Source organism: Peromyscus leucopus, chromosome 9 (assembly GCF_004664715.2).
Source record: "Peromyscus leucopus breed LL Stock chromosome 9, UCI_PerLeu_2.1, whole genome shotgun sequence".
Lineage (NCBI taxonomy): Eukaryota > Metazoa > Chordata > Mammalia > Rodentia > Cricetidae > Peromyscus > Peromyscus leucopus.
Genome location: NC_051070.1, coordinates 94,768,984 through 94,787,086, shown reverse-complemented (window position 1 = coordinate 94,787,086; position 18,103 = coordinate 94,768,984). Strand labels below are relative to the sequence as shown.

The 18,103-nt window shown below is 42.2% G+C and overlaps 1 protein-coding gene across 5 annotated transcripts in view; it reads right to left on the bottom strand.

Annotated features, from left to right (window-relative positions):
* Nucleotides 1-18,103, bottom strand: part of Thrb (thyroid hormone receptor beta) — a 368,908-nt gene that overhangs the window by 245,194 nt on the left and 105,611 nt on the right. The window contains exon 1 of one of the 5 annotated variants that reach the window (XM_028875675.2): nucleotides 1,539-6,998. The exons of the other annotated variants lie outside the window; for them this stretch is intronic. The gene's annotated coding sequence lies outside the window, so the exon portion shown is untranslated. Of the gene's footprint in view, nucleotides 1-1,538; nucleotides 6,999-18,103 lie in introns of those variants that run through there. 5 annotated transcript variants of the gene reach the window in all.

Sequence of the window (18,103 nt, the reverse complement as noted above, 5' to 3'; positions counted from 1 at the left end):
ATCCCCCAAATTCTTATGCTCAGAGAATAAAAGAGAAAGAGGGAGGAACTAGGATCTCACAATCTCCAGGCATGACCTTAACACCTCCCACGAGGCCTCACCGGTAAAACCTCCACCATGCCTCAGTTGTACCACTCTGGGGACCAAGGTTCATACATGGGCCTTTGGGGGGCATTTCAGAAGCAAATTGCAGCAAGCCTTAATGAACCAAAACAAACACCAGATTCCATTATAAATACCTGGCTTCTTAATGCAAGTGCTTATTCAATTACTGATGAAAACTAAGGTGTTGGCAAAGCAGTATGAGAAAAGCATATGGTGGTAGAGAAATAAGCCTGGAGAAACAAGAGTAATTTGGCAGTGGTACAGAGGTGCTGTTCTCTCTGTGTGCAGACATGTCAGCCTATGACGAGGTCAGTTATGATGGACAGTGCCTATCCTCTATTGTCCTATCTATTGTTGGAGTGACACTGTGACACTGCCCACCTAGGAGACGGGAGACGGCAGGTCAGGAAAGGAGGAAAACACATTTCCCAGATCTCCACTGTGTGACAACACATCTCACATTAGTAACAGCAGCTGTGTGCTGGGAGGGTCAGCACGATAATAAGAACGTTCATCTACATGCGATTTCTGACCTTGGCACTCTTCCTAGAAGTCGATACCTTTAATTCACAAGGGAGAAAATGGACTTGGAAAGGTCACTGGGTAGTGAATGAATCAGAATTCAAACCCAGGACTGAGTCTAGAGCCCCAAATCAGCCTGCCTCGTTATATGTCTGAAAGCAAGACAGGACAATTTAGGTGACGTGTGCTGCTCTCTAGGGGAAGGAAGGGTGCTGACATGACTCACATCCAAGAGGACAAAAATGACAACAAATGGGAGAAAGCAGCTGCTAAGCCTCACCATACAGACAACTGAGAACAGCATGTCCTCAAAACTCTTCTGTGTGATACTCACATGCGATATAAATGAACTTACATTTACTTGTTACATGTAAGCATTTAAATGAATAAATAAGCTCATTAAAAATTTAGCTTTGCCCTCAAGAATTAACAAGTAAACAGATAACACTATCACTGAGGTGGTGGCTCAAAACATAGCAACATCTGTATATAAGCAGCTAGATTTCTCCATTAGAGAGTTCATTCAAAAAATTATTCATGTCTATGTTATTTCCAGATATGTACAGAATATGCCAGAAAAGTAAACTTCATGGCCTGCATGTCAGAAGTAAACTGCTTCGTTTAAAAACATATTCTTCTTCCCCTCCACATAGCATTTACTAGAAATGTCATTTTGGTGCGTATTAATTGTACAAAATACTGGGTGCCAGCACTGTGACCTTGTCATGCATGCAGATAATGTACTTTGGATCATATCCTACCCCATTATATCTTTTACCTCCCACCTTATCCCCAGCCCTACTTCCCCCTGGTAGCCCCACTTCTGAAGGCTTTCGTGCCATTTTGGAACATATTTCGAAGTTTACAAGCAGAATCACTGGGTATTTTCATACAAGAATGCAGTTCCCTACCGTCTTTGGGAGCAGTTACTTGAAAGGGTGCACTAGTCCAGCAAAGCGGCTCTGCATGAAGTTCAATCCCTACCAACTTGGAAGAACCCAGGAGTGGGCAGGACCAGGCAGAGGGCAGTTCGGACACTCCCTCTGCCCGTGTTTGCAAGCTCCAATGCTGCGGAAAGGAAATGATTAATGCCACGGAGTCTCCAGCCAACTCTGTGTCACCGGACTGGACAAAAACAAACTAGGGCTTTTCTGACCGGCCAGAACTGCTTCACTGACCTTAATAACATGGCGGCTTTGTAAGGCTCCCCTCCTCTTCCCGGCTCAGCCTGGAAACTTGGGCTGTAGATAAGATTCTTGGTAAAGAGCAAATCTATTAACAGCTCACTGCTATAACTGCACTGTTACTTTGGGAAGCACAAATACAACAGCTGTAAACAAGACCGTCAATCACCCGAGGACAGAATCGCTAGAGAAGTCAGCCTGCTCCTCTTCAAAACTTTAATTCTATTAAGAGTTTGAGCTCAAATGTTGACAGATCCCATGGTATCTGCTTATAGAAGTCTCATTGAATAATATGCTTTATGTTTCTTCAGACTTCTATTTTTGAAAACACATGAGAAATACTAACTCATTTAGAATTTATTCTTCTCCTCATCAATACTTTTATTGTATTTTCAGAGCAGTGTAAAAGAAATATCAAATGCCTTTTGCCACATGTGGAAACCTTACAAGCAAGAGAAGAAAATCCTCAGGCGGGTAGTTTGCCATCAATCAAATGTATTGGCGGAACTCCCGTGAAGAGTGCATTTAGAAGGTCAGAATTACTTCTTGTTTACTTGTTTTTTTCCAATATTGGTCATCTGGACTAGGTATATGTTTGCATGTACTCTTGCTCTCTCAAACACACACAGAAGCAAGGACAAACATACTTAAAATACTCTGAGGTGAAGTATTTGAAATTGGAACTTGTCTTAGAAAACTAGATCACATAATTATCATAGTCACAGAGTGTCAAGTCTAATCCACTCCCCGAAGATCACATTACCAATGTCATTTTGGAAGTGGAGTCTGCCTGCACGACGTCAGTTGTGCAGACTTATCGGCCAACTCTGACTCAGAGTGGACTTAGTCCCTGTGATAAAGATTCTCCTCTTGCTCTGCTTGGAGCTGTCATTGTACCTATGGGGAGGCATGGGCAGAAACATCAGTTCTAGAAGAGAGCAAGTGAGTCAGAGCAGCCAGACCCTCTCCCAGTTCACATTTGCTCCATGTCTGGGGAAGCCATGGCTGGGAAGTAGCAATGAATTAGCCTTCAAGACCTAACCCCTGCTGCTTGCTCTCTGCACCTATTTCTTTGCCCATCAACATCTGAGTCTTTACTTTCTGGGAAGGTGGGCTCTTTGACCATTCAAGGGCGAGATGGCCCATGTACAGTGTGCTTCCTTTCACTCATGAGGACTTCCAGTTTCACACACACTTTCTGCTGTGACTCTATCACAGCTGCCCCCTTTAAATAATGCCAACTGACACCTACACATTCACGATTCCTTCCATGTGTGCCAGATGTGTGGAAGGGGCAGAAGAGGAGCTGCGGGTCTAAGGCTGACTCAGATGGCAGGGTCCTCACCTTCAAAGGACTTTTGCTCACTGGGAGATGAGGGGTGGAGAAATTCCATGCAAGTGAAGAAGAAGAACTGAGGTCCATGAGGATGATGAAGAGGAGCTGACCCCATACTAGACATGCTCAGAGGGGCTGTAATAGCTGAGAAGTGGTGAGAAAATGGTCAACTTAGAGGAAAGAATGGAAAAACACCTTCAAATATTAAACACAGATTGCTCTTAGGCTGATACTAGGGGGGATGCCCTGTGGTCTCTTATGCAGTAACAATTCCATGGGAACTTTCCTCAAAGGATACACACTAACATCAGACTTGAAGTTTCAGATTGCTGTATAATCTGAAAGGCTAGCATTTGGCTTTGTAGTCAAGTTCTGGAACTGAGAGACAGTGGCCAAGGTGCTGTCTGTGTTTTCTCGCTCAGAACAAGAGTATAGCGCCTGTCCCACGCTTTGAAGAGCCCTGCTTTGACTGGAGGACTAGCTGCTCTAAAGGACTCCCACTGCAACCCAGGTAGACAGCGGTACGTTTTCAACAGACTCCTGCTGGGCTCCCAATACATCTGTGGGAGTGACAAGAACAAAAACAAGGACAAGTGAGGAGCACGTGGGGAACGGTGACTGCCATGGAATCCCATGGGGCCAATGGCTAACACTGGGATTAGAAACATGCCTGGGGCTCAGTCACAAGGAAGAAGTGGCAAATGCAAGACACAGTGCAGTTGAAGCCAAGGAGGCAAGAGCCTTAAAGGAACTAGACTACACACACACACACACACACACACACACACACACACACACACACACACACCAGAACAACTTGATCTGGAGCTCACAGGAGGTGATCCCTAGTACACTGTGTCAGGGATTCTTAGACTTTGTAGCTGCTTTATAACTATAAGACTCTTCCCTATATCTTAAGTGGATAATTGGATCCTTATAGAAGTGCTGTAAGTAAGCAAAAGCAAAACATCCTTCATCCAGTCCAACGCAGTGTGACAGTCACATGAGCTGCAAATCAAACAAGACTAGGCACACACTAAGCTGCTAAGCCATCACAGAGCTGCAGAGGTCGAAGAAAACAAGGAAAGGCTCCCTTGGGTAGTTCTCCTCATTGCTGCTGATCTGACATGAACAACCAACGAGCATCTAGCTGAGTGCCTCTTCCTTTTCTTTTCTCTGTCCATGTATGTGTTCTCCCCCTCAGAAGCCAATGAGCATGCTGTGGACAGCTGCTTTGACCTGCACTTTCCTGTTTCCTGAATGCCTGAACTAAAAATGAACTCTTCCAACCCTGTGTATGGAGTTGTTACTTCATTCAGCTAACCAGGAGATGCATGTTGTTTCAGGGCTGGTCTAAAGTCCAGATTTCCTTTCCTCAACCTTCGCATTGTTAAGTAGAGTCTAGAGAGGCTCAGGGCACAGGTCAGATTATAAACAGAGTCATTGGTATCGGTCATTGCACAGATAAGTCACAGTAAACATTAGTCGATATCACCTTTGAATTACCATCATTCCATAGACATCTTCTGTGTTTGCATCAGAAGACATACGCGCACTTCAGGATGCAGAAGGGGAAAGAGAGGCAGGGGGACCACGCTCATACGTGCTATGTCAGCCGCGGCGACTCTGCTGCCTCACATCTACTCACCCCAACTCTTCAGGAGCTCCCCCACTCAGTTTACAAAAGGAAAGGAGGGATTGAGCAAGGCATCCCTAGTTTCCTGGCTTGAGACTAGCTAAGTAGAGGACTGAATTTGTGTCCATATTGTCTTCAGACAAATCTTAATGGTGTATATCGCTTCCTCACAGGTAATCCTACAATTTGGGAACAGTTTCAGACAGAAGAGATGAGAGGGGAAAAAACAGTGAGAACAATTCTCATAGGAAGACACCTCAAGATAGAAGTCTATCTGTTGGTATAACTTTCACACTGATGCTGTATTCCAGTCCCAGGCTGACCAGCTTCTAAACAATCCCCTCCTTGCTATAATAACAGCAGACAGATTAAACACAGGCATTTCACATTGAACTAACGTCTGTACTTACCAAGCAAATCATCTCTCTTCCTACCCTCTACCATATATTCTGTTCCAGATGTCACACACTATGAAATAAGCAAAATAATTCAAAAAGGATTCTGTGGACTGTCTGTCATGGGAAAAAAGCTGTTTATTTTTCATGTCTTTAAATGCCTAACACATTTTCCAGAGTTGGGACCCACAGTATCAAAGGCACTGAGCATCATGCCAGAGTTTTAGGAACTAACTCTGGAAGCTGAGTCCCATGTACTGGGCCCAGTATATCTGGGAGTTCTTCAGATTAGCTTTCCTGGGAATTTTGGATTAATCAAACATAAGTAATAGAGAATAATACTTTGGACCAGTGTACAATACTAAGGCTCAGAAGGAAGTTCACAACTGTTTGAACCAGATCAACATGACAGTATTTTCCAGAGAGAACATTTTAGTACTGAGATTGTTTAGAAGTAGGCATGCTGATACTGCCAGCTGTCTGTCTGTCAGGTGTATAGTCACTTTGTGGTTCTCTTCAGACAATCTGTCCTCCCCTGAGGTGGCATTCCCACCACCCTGCCCTTGGTATCCACTGTCCTGGAATCCCGATTTTGAGAAGAATAAGTACACAATGCCTCTTCTTGCTCACATGGTCCACAATGTCACACATCCAGGATTTCTCTGCACTCTCCTGCTACTGGCTTTATAATGGCATTGTCAGGATGATTCTATGACAGTGTGGTACGTGAGGTGTGCATTCTATACACAAAGAATAGAAGATTCCTTCAGATTGCATGCTGTGCTAAACGCAGCAAACAATCTACAGATGTAAAGACTCAAGGCCTACCTTTTCAGAACATTATCTAGTGATTCGTACTTGGCTAAGGGAAACCCATCCCAACCCGAAATGAATAACAACAAGGAGTGCTAGCAAGTCACACCAGGAGTAATGCAGGTGAAGGCAGGCAATCACGCCTTCCCGTCCCATCAGCCACAGATAGGCGTAGGATTCCCCATGTTGTGGTGAAAGCCTTGGCTGCTGTGACTCTGGCTTTACCATGATGGTGCTGCTAGCCAGGCATTAAACTATGGTTATCATCTGAACTCAGGCCAAGATGCAACCTCTTGTTTTCAGGCTTTATTTTTATCTTATGTGTATTTGCCTGCATATGCACCAGGTGCGTCCCTGGTACCTGCAGAGGCCAGAAAGGATATTGCATCCCTTGGAATTGTAGTTACAACCAGTCATGAGCCGTGGATGCTGGAAACCGAACCAGGGTGTTCTGCAAGAACAGAAAGTGCTCTTAACTGCTGGGCCACCATTCCAGCTACTCAACTTATTTTTTAAAATGGTCAATTACTGAGTGCTAATTAAGCTCCATTTGTATGTAACTTTCCAAAGAGCCCCAGGAAAGAGAATTATTATTAGCCCCATTTTCCAGGTGCATAAACAAGGCTCAGGGCAGATGAGACACTTCAACAAAGTCAAGGAACCAGTGTGTGATGGAGCAGGAACTCCCAGATGGTTTAATCCCTAAACGCATTGCCTTATTTCTAATAAGTGGAAGGCTTAGAGATCCTGGCTGCACCAAGAAAACAACAGGTGGGAAAGTCAGCTTAAGATTAAGAAACCCATCAGAAAGGCACACATTTCTCTTTTTGCAGCATTAAAGAAGATATTTTTTAACTAACAGCCTTAGAGGCGCTGAGTGATACCTTAAAGGGTCTAAGTCCACAGGAAGGAGGTTTTCAACTGAATGAACATAAGTTTGAGACATGATTGTGGTGATATTGTGTTCCCCAATATATCGTGCACCCTAATAAATTTATCTAGGGTCAGAGAACAGAACAGCCACTAGACAGACATAGAGGCCAGAAAATGGCGGCACTCACACCTTTAATCCTAGCATTCCAGAGGCAGAGATCTGCCTGGAACTCTGTGAGTTCAAGGCCACACTGGAAACAGGCAGGCATGGTAACAAGAGTCTTTAATCCCAGGAAGTGATGGCAAGAAAGCAGAAAGGTATTTAAGGCATGAGGACTAGCAACTAGAGACTGGTTAAACTTTTAGGCTTTTGAGTAGTGCAATTCAGCTGAGATTCATTTGGATGAGAATTCAGAGGCTTCCAGTCTGAGGAAACAGGATCAGCTAAGGAATTGGGGAGGTGAGGTGAGGTGGCTGTGGTTTGTTCTGCTTCTCTGATCTTCCAGCATTCACTCCAATACCTGGCTCTGGGTTTGTTTTTATTAATAAGACCCTATAAGATTCATGCTACACATGATCCTACCGTCTCACTAACTAAAAGATTTATGGAAGTTCTGTTTTTCTTACTACTGATAATTTGTTAATAAACCATAATACTTGTGAACTCTTCTTTGGATTTTATTGTAAAGCTACTGTAGAAATTGTTGTCAGTGTTAGAATTATACATGGTTTCATTTTTATCTAGAACCTAGTGTGGGTGTGATGCACCAGGACAGGGACTATTGAGCTTTTAACACCTTCTTGAAGAAGAAATCCAGACCCTACTCCTTGCCTGTGCTTTGTTACAGAGACATCAGAAGATAAGTGATGCCATAGATACTCCAGGGCTGACTAGGATACACAGTTTTCTTTCAGTACACAGAGGCCTTACCTTGGGAACTCTGGGGCATTTTCTAATCTATAGCATAATTGAAAAGAACCACCCAAATCCATTTCAAGGTAGTTCAATCAATGTTTGATATTTAAGAGACTTTACAAGCATATACACTCTGGGGTTGAAAACAGAGGATCTGAATGGTATTATTTCTAATTTTTTTCTTGTAGCAGAGTGGGTTCAGTTCCTGTTCATCGTATTCTCTCTCCACTCTCCCAATAAACATGGAATCACAACCCAGCCACTTCCATTGGGAACTTCAGTTTTCAGAGTTCTTTCACATAAATGTGAAAAGCTGTGGGCAGGCAGAGCAGATATTGGCTTCCATATCTAATAGATAAGAAAAATGAGGCTTACAATGTTTAATAGGGAATCTGAGTTCTAATTTAAATCTTTCTACTTAGTGGTATATGGTAAAATACCACCCTCAAGAAAATCCAATTCATAACATTTTCTCACTTTTCAGGTAAAGTAATCCAATCGCCATTAATTTTAACGTACCACCAAGATATCACTGAAGGGAGAGCTGGAGAGATGTGCCCAAATGGCCTCGCTCCACTGCGGTGCCTCCAGCTTCTAACAGCTGCTTTTTATAAGCCATTTAATTAAGGATATATGACATTGAATCAAAGCAAATGTCTGGCTCAGTGTCTTGGAAAGAAAGTCTTGCATCTGACTGGAGTTCTCTTATGAAGAAGTCAGTCACAGACATTTCTTCTGCATATGGTGATATGATTGAGTTCTGATGATCTCTGGTTACAACTGCATGGGCAGGTGCTGGCCCTGGAATGATCTTTACAGAGATGAGTCAGAGATCTACAACCATTTTAGTCCAATCACACTGACACTATTTCTTGCCAAACATCTCAAGATACATCAAGCATTTCACTTGCTTGTCTGGCTTTGCCTATTGTAGAGTAAGGGTATGCCAAGTCTAGGGAACTGAATAAAATGTTCACAGTCAAATTGTGTATGAGACTCTGCACTCCCAATCTTTGTCTATCACCCTGAAAAAGAAAGACTTCTGGGAAGTATGGCAGAGGGTAAGGAATTTGCAAAGACAGCAACATGGGATATAAAGGATGTGAGCATGGTGGGCTACCAGGCATTCTCCGAGGTCTGTTTTTGCCATGACTTCAGAGTATGCTCCATGGAATCTCAAGGAGCCTAAAAGATTCAATGCTAAGACACAACTGGGAAAGAGCACTCTGGACTCTCCCCCACCACCACTGTGAATTCAAACAACTTCGCAAAAATCCATCAGTTTTATACACTGGGTACAGTGTAAAGAAATGGTTCTATGCCTTAAAATGTTGGAGAATACCAACATAGAGCAGATCTAAACTAATTTTCAACAAACCTCTTTGGTTCTCACAGATTAAAGGACTCTCTCTGGCTGCTCTTTGCCCATGATCTGAAGCATCAGCATACTTGCAAACACACTCTGTGAGAAGCCAGTCCTATACCTAATCTTAATCCTTGTTAAAGGCACAAGAATCCACTGTGACTGCAAGGGTAGATTTCCAGTCACATGACCTCCCAAACAGCCAGATTCTCCAGGTCCTCAGCTGACACCTTGGAGGTCAGCCATGAGTCCTGGCAGCTGGAACAAATATATAAAGGTGACCATTTTCCCTACATCTGCTGAGTGGCACTCTGATAGGCCACACAGACCTTTGAGAAGCTGTCTATGAAGGCAGATTGGATAGTAGAGAATCAAATAATAGTAAGCAAAATAAACATGCCTTCAGACTTATAAACACATAGTCACCCCATAATGTGCTTCAGATAGAAAACTGAAGAAACAAATACATTTCTCAAGTAGCTAAAGTAATTCAATTATTTCAAGTAGAAAAGAAAGACAGGGAACAAGCTGAGTCAAATGATGTATATTTAATTGTTCTGTAGTGACTTTGGGGCTTCTCAGGACAAATATTAAATATGAAATATTTCCAGAGCCAACACTTATATGTATGGCTAAAGAGAAATCTATACTCAAGTATTTATATGAAAACAAATATTCTTTCTGAATATACAAATGAAAATAGAAAGCACTATAGATATATTATTAGTTTCTACGCTGCTTTAAAGTGTTTAAGCACGTATTCGGATATGTGTCTTGTGTGTTTATAATGTTTTTGTCTTGTTTCCTTTTGTTGCAGTGCTGGGGTCAAACCCAGGGACTGTACATGCTAGGTATGTGCTGTACCATTGAGGCTTACCCCCAGTCCTCTAAAGACTCCTGATATGCTGCGTAACTTCCTGTTAGAATAAAAAGACTTGAAGACTAGATTGGTAATTTTTATAGCAATTATGTGTTAAAATTCGATAATGAAACCCATCACTTCATTAAAAAAATCGAATAAAACAAGCAATTACATAATTACAAAATTTCAAACTCAATAAAGTTAGAATAGTAATATTTTTTTTTTTTTTTGTTTTTCGAGACAGGGTTTCTCTGTGTAGCTTTGCGCCTTTCCTGGAGCTCACTTGGTAGCCCAGGCTGGCCTCGAACTCACAGAGATCCGCCTGGCTCTGCCTCCCGAGTGCTGGGATTAAAGGTGTGCGCCACCAACGCCCGGCCAAGAATAGTAATATTTACTAGGATTAAAATTTTTAAGTATTATGTATTTCTCTAAATTTTATAGTATGAAAGCAACTGGGCCGAATGGAGAAGGGAGGGTTTCATTCATTTGTGTGGCTTTCCTTTAAAGTTGTCTAATGGAAGGAGACAGTCATCCCTCCTGAATGGAGCACACAGAGCAGCATCTTAGTGAACTCCGGAGCAGGGGCAGAGCTAGAAATGCTTCTATACCTCCAACACACTCATGACCATCCTTTCTCCAAAGACACATTGTAACCTTGCCAGGCATACAAATGCTAATTGTGCTTAAAATAGTCCATTATTCTCAATAGGTTATAAACCTTGATGATAAAGCTGTTAATAATACTGGAGACACAACACTCAAATACACTAATCATTTCAACACAGCTCTCTTTCTATATTACTTCATAAAGATTCAAGTTTTATGATTAAGTTTTCTTTAAAAAGAAAGAAATGTGCCAGGAGGTGGTGACACACACCTTTAATCCCAGCACTCGGGAGGCAGAGCCAGGTAGATCTCTGTGAGTTCAAGGCCAGCCTGGGCTACAGAGTGAGTTCAGAAAAGGTGCAAAGCTACACATAGAAACCCTGTCTCAAAAAAAAAAAAAAAAAAAAAAAAGAAAGAAAGAAAAAAAGAAATGTAAACATTCTTTAAAAGAACAATAGTTAACAGCCATACTTAAGAAGCATGCACTTTCTTTCAAATAACAATTTTGGTTTGGTTGCTCTGTCATACACTTTCTGATTATAATAGTTGTCTATTCAGAAAGAAAGAGGAAATGCTATCAGGAGGTATAATTAAATGTCACTAAAGCTAAATTTTCCTATCCTCCATTAACATACCGATGAAAAGTAGCAAGTCTGGAAAATTTTGTGTGTATCACCACAACTCTCAAAGGTTACTTGCGTTCTGTCTTATATGCACAGGTGTTGAGACCGGTTGAAACTTGAACAGATCCACTAAGAGTAAGCCCACCTCCCTTTCCATTTCTGTGAAGTTCTTGTACTAGATGTTCATATCCCCCAGAGAGAAAATAGGGAGAAAACAGACAACAAAAGAGACTGATAATGAAAGGGTTACTCATTTTCCCCCAGAGTGTCTCTCCCAGCTATGTACCCTTAAGTCATTTAAAGAGGCTGTTGGTGGGAGTGCACCTTTTTTTTTTTTTTGGGAAACCTCTCTGCTGAGTTCCATAGTAGCTACACAATTTTATATTCCTCCTAGCAGTGGGATGAGGCTTCCTCTTTTCTCACATCTCCTAAGCATCTGTTATAATTTGTTTTCATGGGGTTAATTATTCTGACTGGGTGAGATGACAGCCGTATGACCCAGCTCTCCCATTCCTGGGCACATACCTGAAGGAATCTAAGTCAATAGACAATGTGACTTGGCTATCCCACTCGTGGACTTATACCTGAAGGACTTGAAGTCCATATACAACCATGTGACCATGCTCTCCCACTCCACCGTAGGCTTAGGGTCCTACAGGAGTCATCATGTCATAGAGTTACTTACACATTCATGTTTATTGCTGCACTAGTCATAATAACTGAGAAATGAAACCAAAATGTAGATGCCCATCAATAGATGAATGTGTAAAGAAAATAAAGTTCAAATGGAATAAGTTATAGGAAAACTGAAATCATTACATATGCAAGATCATAGATGAACTGGAAATTACTATGACACTTGGAATAAGAGATAAATATCACCTTTCCCCTTATATATAGAACCTGACTTTAAAATATGTGTATGTGTCTAAATATATATTTATACATGTATGTACATATGGGTGGGAGGTCATGAAATGAGAAAGGAGACTGTGAGGCAGGGAAAAGATCCTAAGTGAGATGTGGAGAGTGAGAATATATGAGACACGAAAGTGGAAATGGGCCTACTTGGGGGAGAGAGAAGACCACGGGGGTGTGGGGGAGGGAGAGGCGCACAGGAGAAGAATCTGCAAGAACAAGGCCTATATGAAAATGCTATTACTATGTATATTAATTTTTAAATATTAACTTTAAGAGAGGCCTAAGCCTCTCTTCAGCATTTCAGCAAGCTTCCTATAGATATAAAGGGGCTTATAAGATGAAACTGAGGTTAGTCAGTAGTCAGATTTATTTATACTTCTGTCAGTGTATGTGGGGGGGTGGGGGGGAATATAGGTACCTTTGCACATGAAGAGGCCATAGGATGACATTGTGGGTCCTGCTTTATCACTCTATTTCCTTAAGAAAGAGTCTCTCTCATAGCACTTGGAGCTAGGCTGGTGGCCAGCAAACACAAATGATCTTCCTGCTTCTGACTCCCACAGAGCTGGAGTGATAGCCATGTGTGACCATGCTCAGTTGTCACCTGCACTCTGGGGATCCCAACTGGGACCTCATGCTTGTATAGCAAATACTCTTCCCCACTGGTCCATCTCTCCAACCCTCCCCAACAACAAGTTCAAATCGCATCTGCAGTGGAGAGGGGAACAGAGCCGGCTGCAAACCTGCCCAGAAATGTCTGAAGGCACAGCTGCACAGTGGAGGCCACTGGGATCCTCCAGGAAGGACAGCGGGGAAGACAAACGCAACATCATTTTTGGCTTTCTGCTTTAGGACACTTTCAAATCATACGTCTGGGAAGTGGGTCCTGAAGAGAGAAAATCTGGATGAAGGAAACAGCTCAGGGTTTCCGGTGGCAGACATGACAGGTGCCTGTGAGTTAGGGTAGGAGAGCGAGCTCCCACGGCAAGCATGTGGGTTCCCTCGCCCATCTCCAAAAGTAAGCAAAGCGCATGTCCCGCCACTGGTTCAGCTCTGTGGACAGGCATGTCTGTGCACTAACTACTGTGTAATGAGAGATGCTGGTGTGCCAATCCACTGGACAGGGGACCTTGCCCAGTGCTCTCTGGGTTCAAGTTGGACTCCAGAAAGCAATGCCTTTGCTGGGGCAGGGTGACTCTGGTCCTAAGAAAGCCTGAGACCAAACTTCAATTAGTTCCAGCTGACTTGTCAGAAAACGAAATGCCTGGAGCACCAAATCTCATCCTTCTTTAAGGAGATGGCATCCAACGTCTGAAAATGGTCATGTCCACAACACTCATTGTAACACTGGCACTCATGGCACACAGGCTCAGCCTGACCTCTGAAGAGGGACGTCATGGCTTCTTCCTCTTCACGTCTCTCCCCTAACTCTACGAAGTCAAATTCATAAGGAGTACATGTTTGTAGTCCCAGCATTCCAGAAACTGAAGCAGGAAAAATATGAGTTTGAGGTCAGCCTGGGCTTGCCAAAAACACTAGCAGCAGACGCTGAGATGCAGCTCAGTTGCCTAGTATGCACAAAGCTATCCCCAGCACTGCAGAAACCAGTCTGTATTCCAATACTTAAAATGTTGCAGCAGGAGGATCAGAAATTCAATGTCCTCCCCAGCTACATAGTGAGGCCAAACTGGGCTCTGTGAGGTCATGTGACCAAACAAATAAACAAACAAGAACACAAGCCTATAGCCAGAGAATCCTTCCTTCTTAGATAGAACCCGAAAAGTGGTTCATTCAGGGTCCTCCGTTCTCACTGATGGCTCAGGGAATGGGGAAAACAACATTCTACTTCTTGGAGGGTCAGATGGACACATGACCCAGTCCGGATCAATGGGTGCCATCTTCTTGGGCACTGGTTCAGCGTGTGTCATTACTGGGCTAGTACAATATGGGAGTGGTTTATTAGTAGTGCCATGTAGACTACCTAACAAATCTGCATACTAGTTGGGGAAGGAGATGTGGCCATAGTGACATGCTGATATCCTCAGATTTATTTATTTATTAAGTCTTGTCAAAAGGACTTCGGGAACCAGGTATGGTAAGATTCAGAATTCTAGGTAACCTAGTAACAGTCCTGATGGAACCTTGGATGCTCAGAATATGGTATGTATCATACTCTGGGTAGACCTACTCCTAGGGAACCCACTCCTGATAGATGAATAGATACAGGCAGTCTTAGTTCCTACTATAAAGCTGTATTATCATGGGCCCATCTCCCCCTGTCCCCACACATGGGAAAAGAAACCTTCCAGGTTTTCCTAGCTGAAAATCCATGAGGCCTAGAAATTAGAGACTTTGAAACCAGCTAGATAACAAGTTAATGCTAATTTATGAGTGACTTGTGTAAGCCAAGAAAGGAAGGACTTGAGATTAGAGATTTGGGGACTTCTTGACAAAGCTTGGAAAAAGCTCATGTGGCCTCCTAATGCCCCAATTTGCTGATTCTTTGGGCATTTTTTTCTCCTCTTGTTTGCAAAGTTGAATTATACCCACTCTCTCTTCAAGTAAACCACTCCCTCTTCAAGTAACGTGGGGTCCAAAGAGCCTCATTGTAAATAAGACAAACTGGATGAGAAAATTATTATGCCTCTTAAAGATTTGGAACAAATCACACTTTTTCAATTTTTAATCAGCAAACTTACTAACAATGTCTTAGAACTGATATTGTGAACACAAAGGAGAAAATACCGTGTAACTACTGGGATAATCGTAATAAAATTATGTCTCCTAGATGATCTTCTCTCTCTGTTACAGTCACCAAGAATGCCATAATGAATGAATTAGGTCCCAAGATAGCTCTGAATTGTTCTGAGACTGTATGGTTTAGTGAGACATTCCTATTGTGGTGAAGAGAGCCCGCTACATAGCACCTAAGCTTGTGCATGTGGAGAGCATGACTCTTGGAAATAGGAACAAGAAGTACCTGTGAAAGCAAGACCGAGGAAGTTGTAACCACCTTGGATATCTATTTTCTGACCTGATGACCTTGCAGGTTAGTAGGCTATGGGCCCCTGAGCCATTTGTCTGCAGAAAAGGAGCAATTGACAAAGGCTCCCTGGAGACCTGAGAGAGGCGTGGGTAGTGGGCAACACATAGGAAATATGAGAACTAATGATTGTGAGATCAGAAATTCATTCATGTGTGATTTATTTATTTATTTTTATTTATTTAAAGAATTGACTTTACTCATAAGTAATTTACTATATAAAATTTTATTCTCAATTGTCTTTTTTATAAATGATTATGTTAAGATAAAATTTAGGATGAAAAGTACAAGCATAAAGAAGATTAAACACCTTGCCAGTTCCATAATACAAATATAACTATGTCTTTACAATTATGTACAAAAGCCAAGAGAAACACCTGACTCAGAGTCCTTGAAATGGAGAGGATTAAGGGCTGTCATGCAAAGGACTTGGGTGTTTATTGTTTGCATTGTCTAGACCATTTCCCCCTTCCAGGAACAGAAGGTACTAGAAAGGCAATCCTTACTCAGCACAAGGATTCTGGGATGGACCTGACAGTTTGGAAGTGTGGTTCAGCAAGCAAACTTTTAATCCCCCTGCTGTCCCACAGAGCAGGGCCGAGCAACTGAACGTTTATAGTGAGATATGAACTCTTGAGCTCCACCCTACAGCTCTACAAAGGGCAGGCTAGCCTGGCAGTTAGCTCACTGGCTCTGGAATCTCAGTAGTTCACAGCAAACCTATTGTTAGTCTTCCTGACGCGTGCTATTTCCTGGTCTCCTTTCTCTCCTTTTAAAATCACTATTATCACCATTACCCTGCTTCTTTGGTGGAGAAAGCTAACTCCAGCCTTTACGCTCTGCTCTACATGCCTCTTCCTGCTTAATGCGTCAGAACCCATCAGAATTCCTATCTACTCTATTTCATATCCTGGCTTTGCTCTTTGCCTGTGGCCTTCGTTGACCCCGGAGAATGTCCCTTGGATATTCTAAAGAGTATCATCATCATTTCACTGTGGGCAGCCTTAAGATGGAAAGGGAAGGATTAAAAATGCTTCTGGGAAAATGGGTTTAAAGCTAATTGTCTTGGGCACAGCAGATGTGTGGGGCCCCTGCTGCTTTCCCCCACCTCCACCATTCCTTCACACCACTCTCATATCCATAAATATAAAGTATACATTTCCTGGTAATATTTAACAATCAGATCCAGACTTCACATTACATTCAGAACCATTTTAAATAATTTTATAGTATTTATGTATATGTGTGTTTTTTGTTTGAGTCTGTGTCTATGTACCATGTAAATGCCTGGTGCTCAAGGAGGCCAGAAGAGGGTGTTGGAACCTCTGCAACTGGAGTTACGGGTGGGTGGTTGTGAACCACTATGTGGGTACCTGGAATTGAACCTTGGTCTTTCCAAAGATCAGCCAGTGCTCTCAACTGCTGAGCCATATCTCCAGGCCCCAGAACCATTTCTTCATTCCCCAGTCAGGCCTAGATAGTTTGACTTTCCCCCTTCTCTAAGTCTACCCTCTTGAATGATCCCAGCTCACCAAGTCTGCCTTTTTGGCATAGTTCACTGTTTCCCTGTAAGTCTGTGTGGTGATTTGAATGAGAAATGCCACCTACACCACCATAGGCTCTTATATTTGAATACTTGGTCCCCAGTTGATAGCATATATGTACATATGCTTTTGCTTACCACTGAATCCTCAGAGAAATATCTGGCTAATAAATCAACCATTCATCAATCAACCAAACACTTTACATCTCTCTTAATCTATTTGCATGCTCTTGTTTATCCATCCATGATTTATCCATCTATTTAGCTATCTATCCATCCTGGGAACTGGAGCTGAGGAAATGAGCTGTTCTATAAGTATTTATTATTTATCTGTATATTTTTTATGTACACTGAATAATTAAAAAGAATTCACCATAAAAGCTATTACTTTTTTGTTGAAATTTTATATATGTTAGAAACTTTCTTTAGTTTATAAAGGGAATAATAATGCCACAATCTCCTGTCCCTGGGACATATCCCTCGCTCTGACATCTATATGCCAACACAATTCCCTTTCTTGCCAGTTTGATTCAGCTATAGTTCAAGTACGAAGTAAGTGGCTTTAAGTGTTTGTATACTCGTGAGAAACACATTATTTTTCTCATAAAAGGTGTTAGAAGGTCTCCCCACCCCCCGGAAACTGTAGTCATGCTGTCACTGTCTTTTTACAGAAGGAACAACGTGTGGGAAACAGTCTCTTGATTTTGATTAATGAACAAAGGAATCTCTTTAACCTAATTCACCTCAGATAACCTCCCCTTGATAAAACTACCAGCTCCAGCAGCGATCTAAGAAGGAAAATTCTCAACAATTAAGGAAGAATTCTTGAAATGAATAACTTAAGATCTTTTGTGATCTCTAATTCTACTTTCTCTCCTGGTGTGTCCTTAGAAACCTTTTTAGTCTAAGAATTATCTCCCTGGAGATGAGGGCCCCGGTTGCTCTGGCCATCAACACACACGGCCCCTGAGTCAGCTCTGACCATCATCACACACGGTCACTAGTACTCTTTTACTCACTGAATCTGGTTGAAAACATGACTGAAACTTCTGCTTTAGGTTTCTAATTAGGAGTGAGTCTAGATTTAACACAGAAAATGTTATATAGGAAGGAGGTGCTCTCTATATAGAAGGAAAACAGGGCCTTTCTTTATTGGCTCCCTTTGCCTTCTCTTAGCTATTATATAGAGGAAGATGCCATCTGGTTATTATCAAGTTCTGCAATCTTCTGTATGGCTACTCTCACAATTACAAGAACTTTTGAAGTTAGGGACAAGCCAAGAAACACATTGAAGTGTCATTCATGCATACAGCAGAGACATATCATTCAGGTAAAACCCAAAGAATAGTAGGGTAGGGTCAA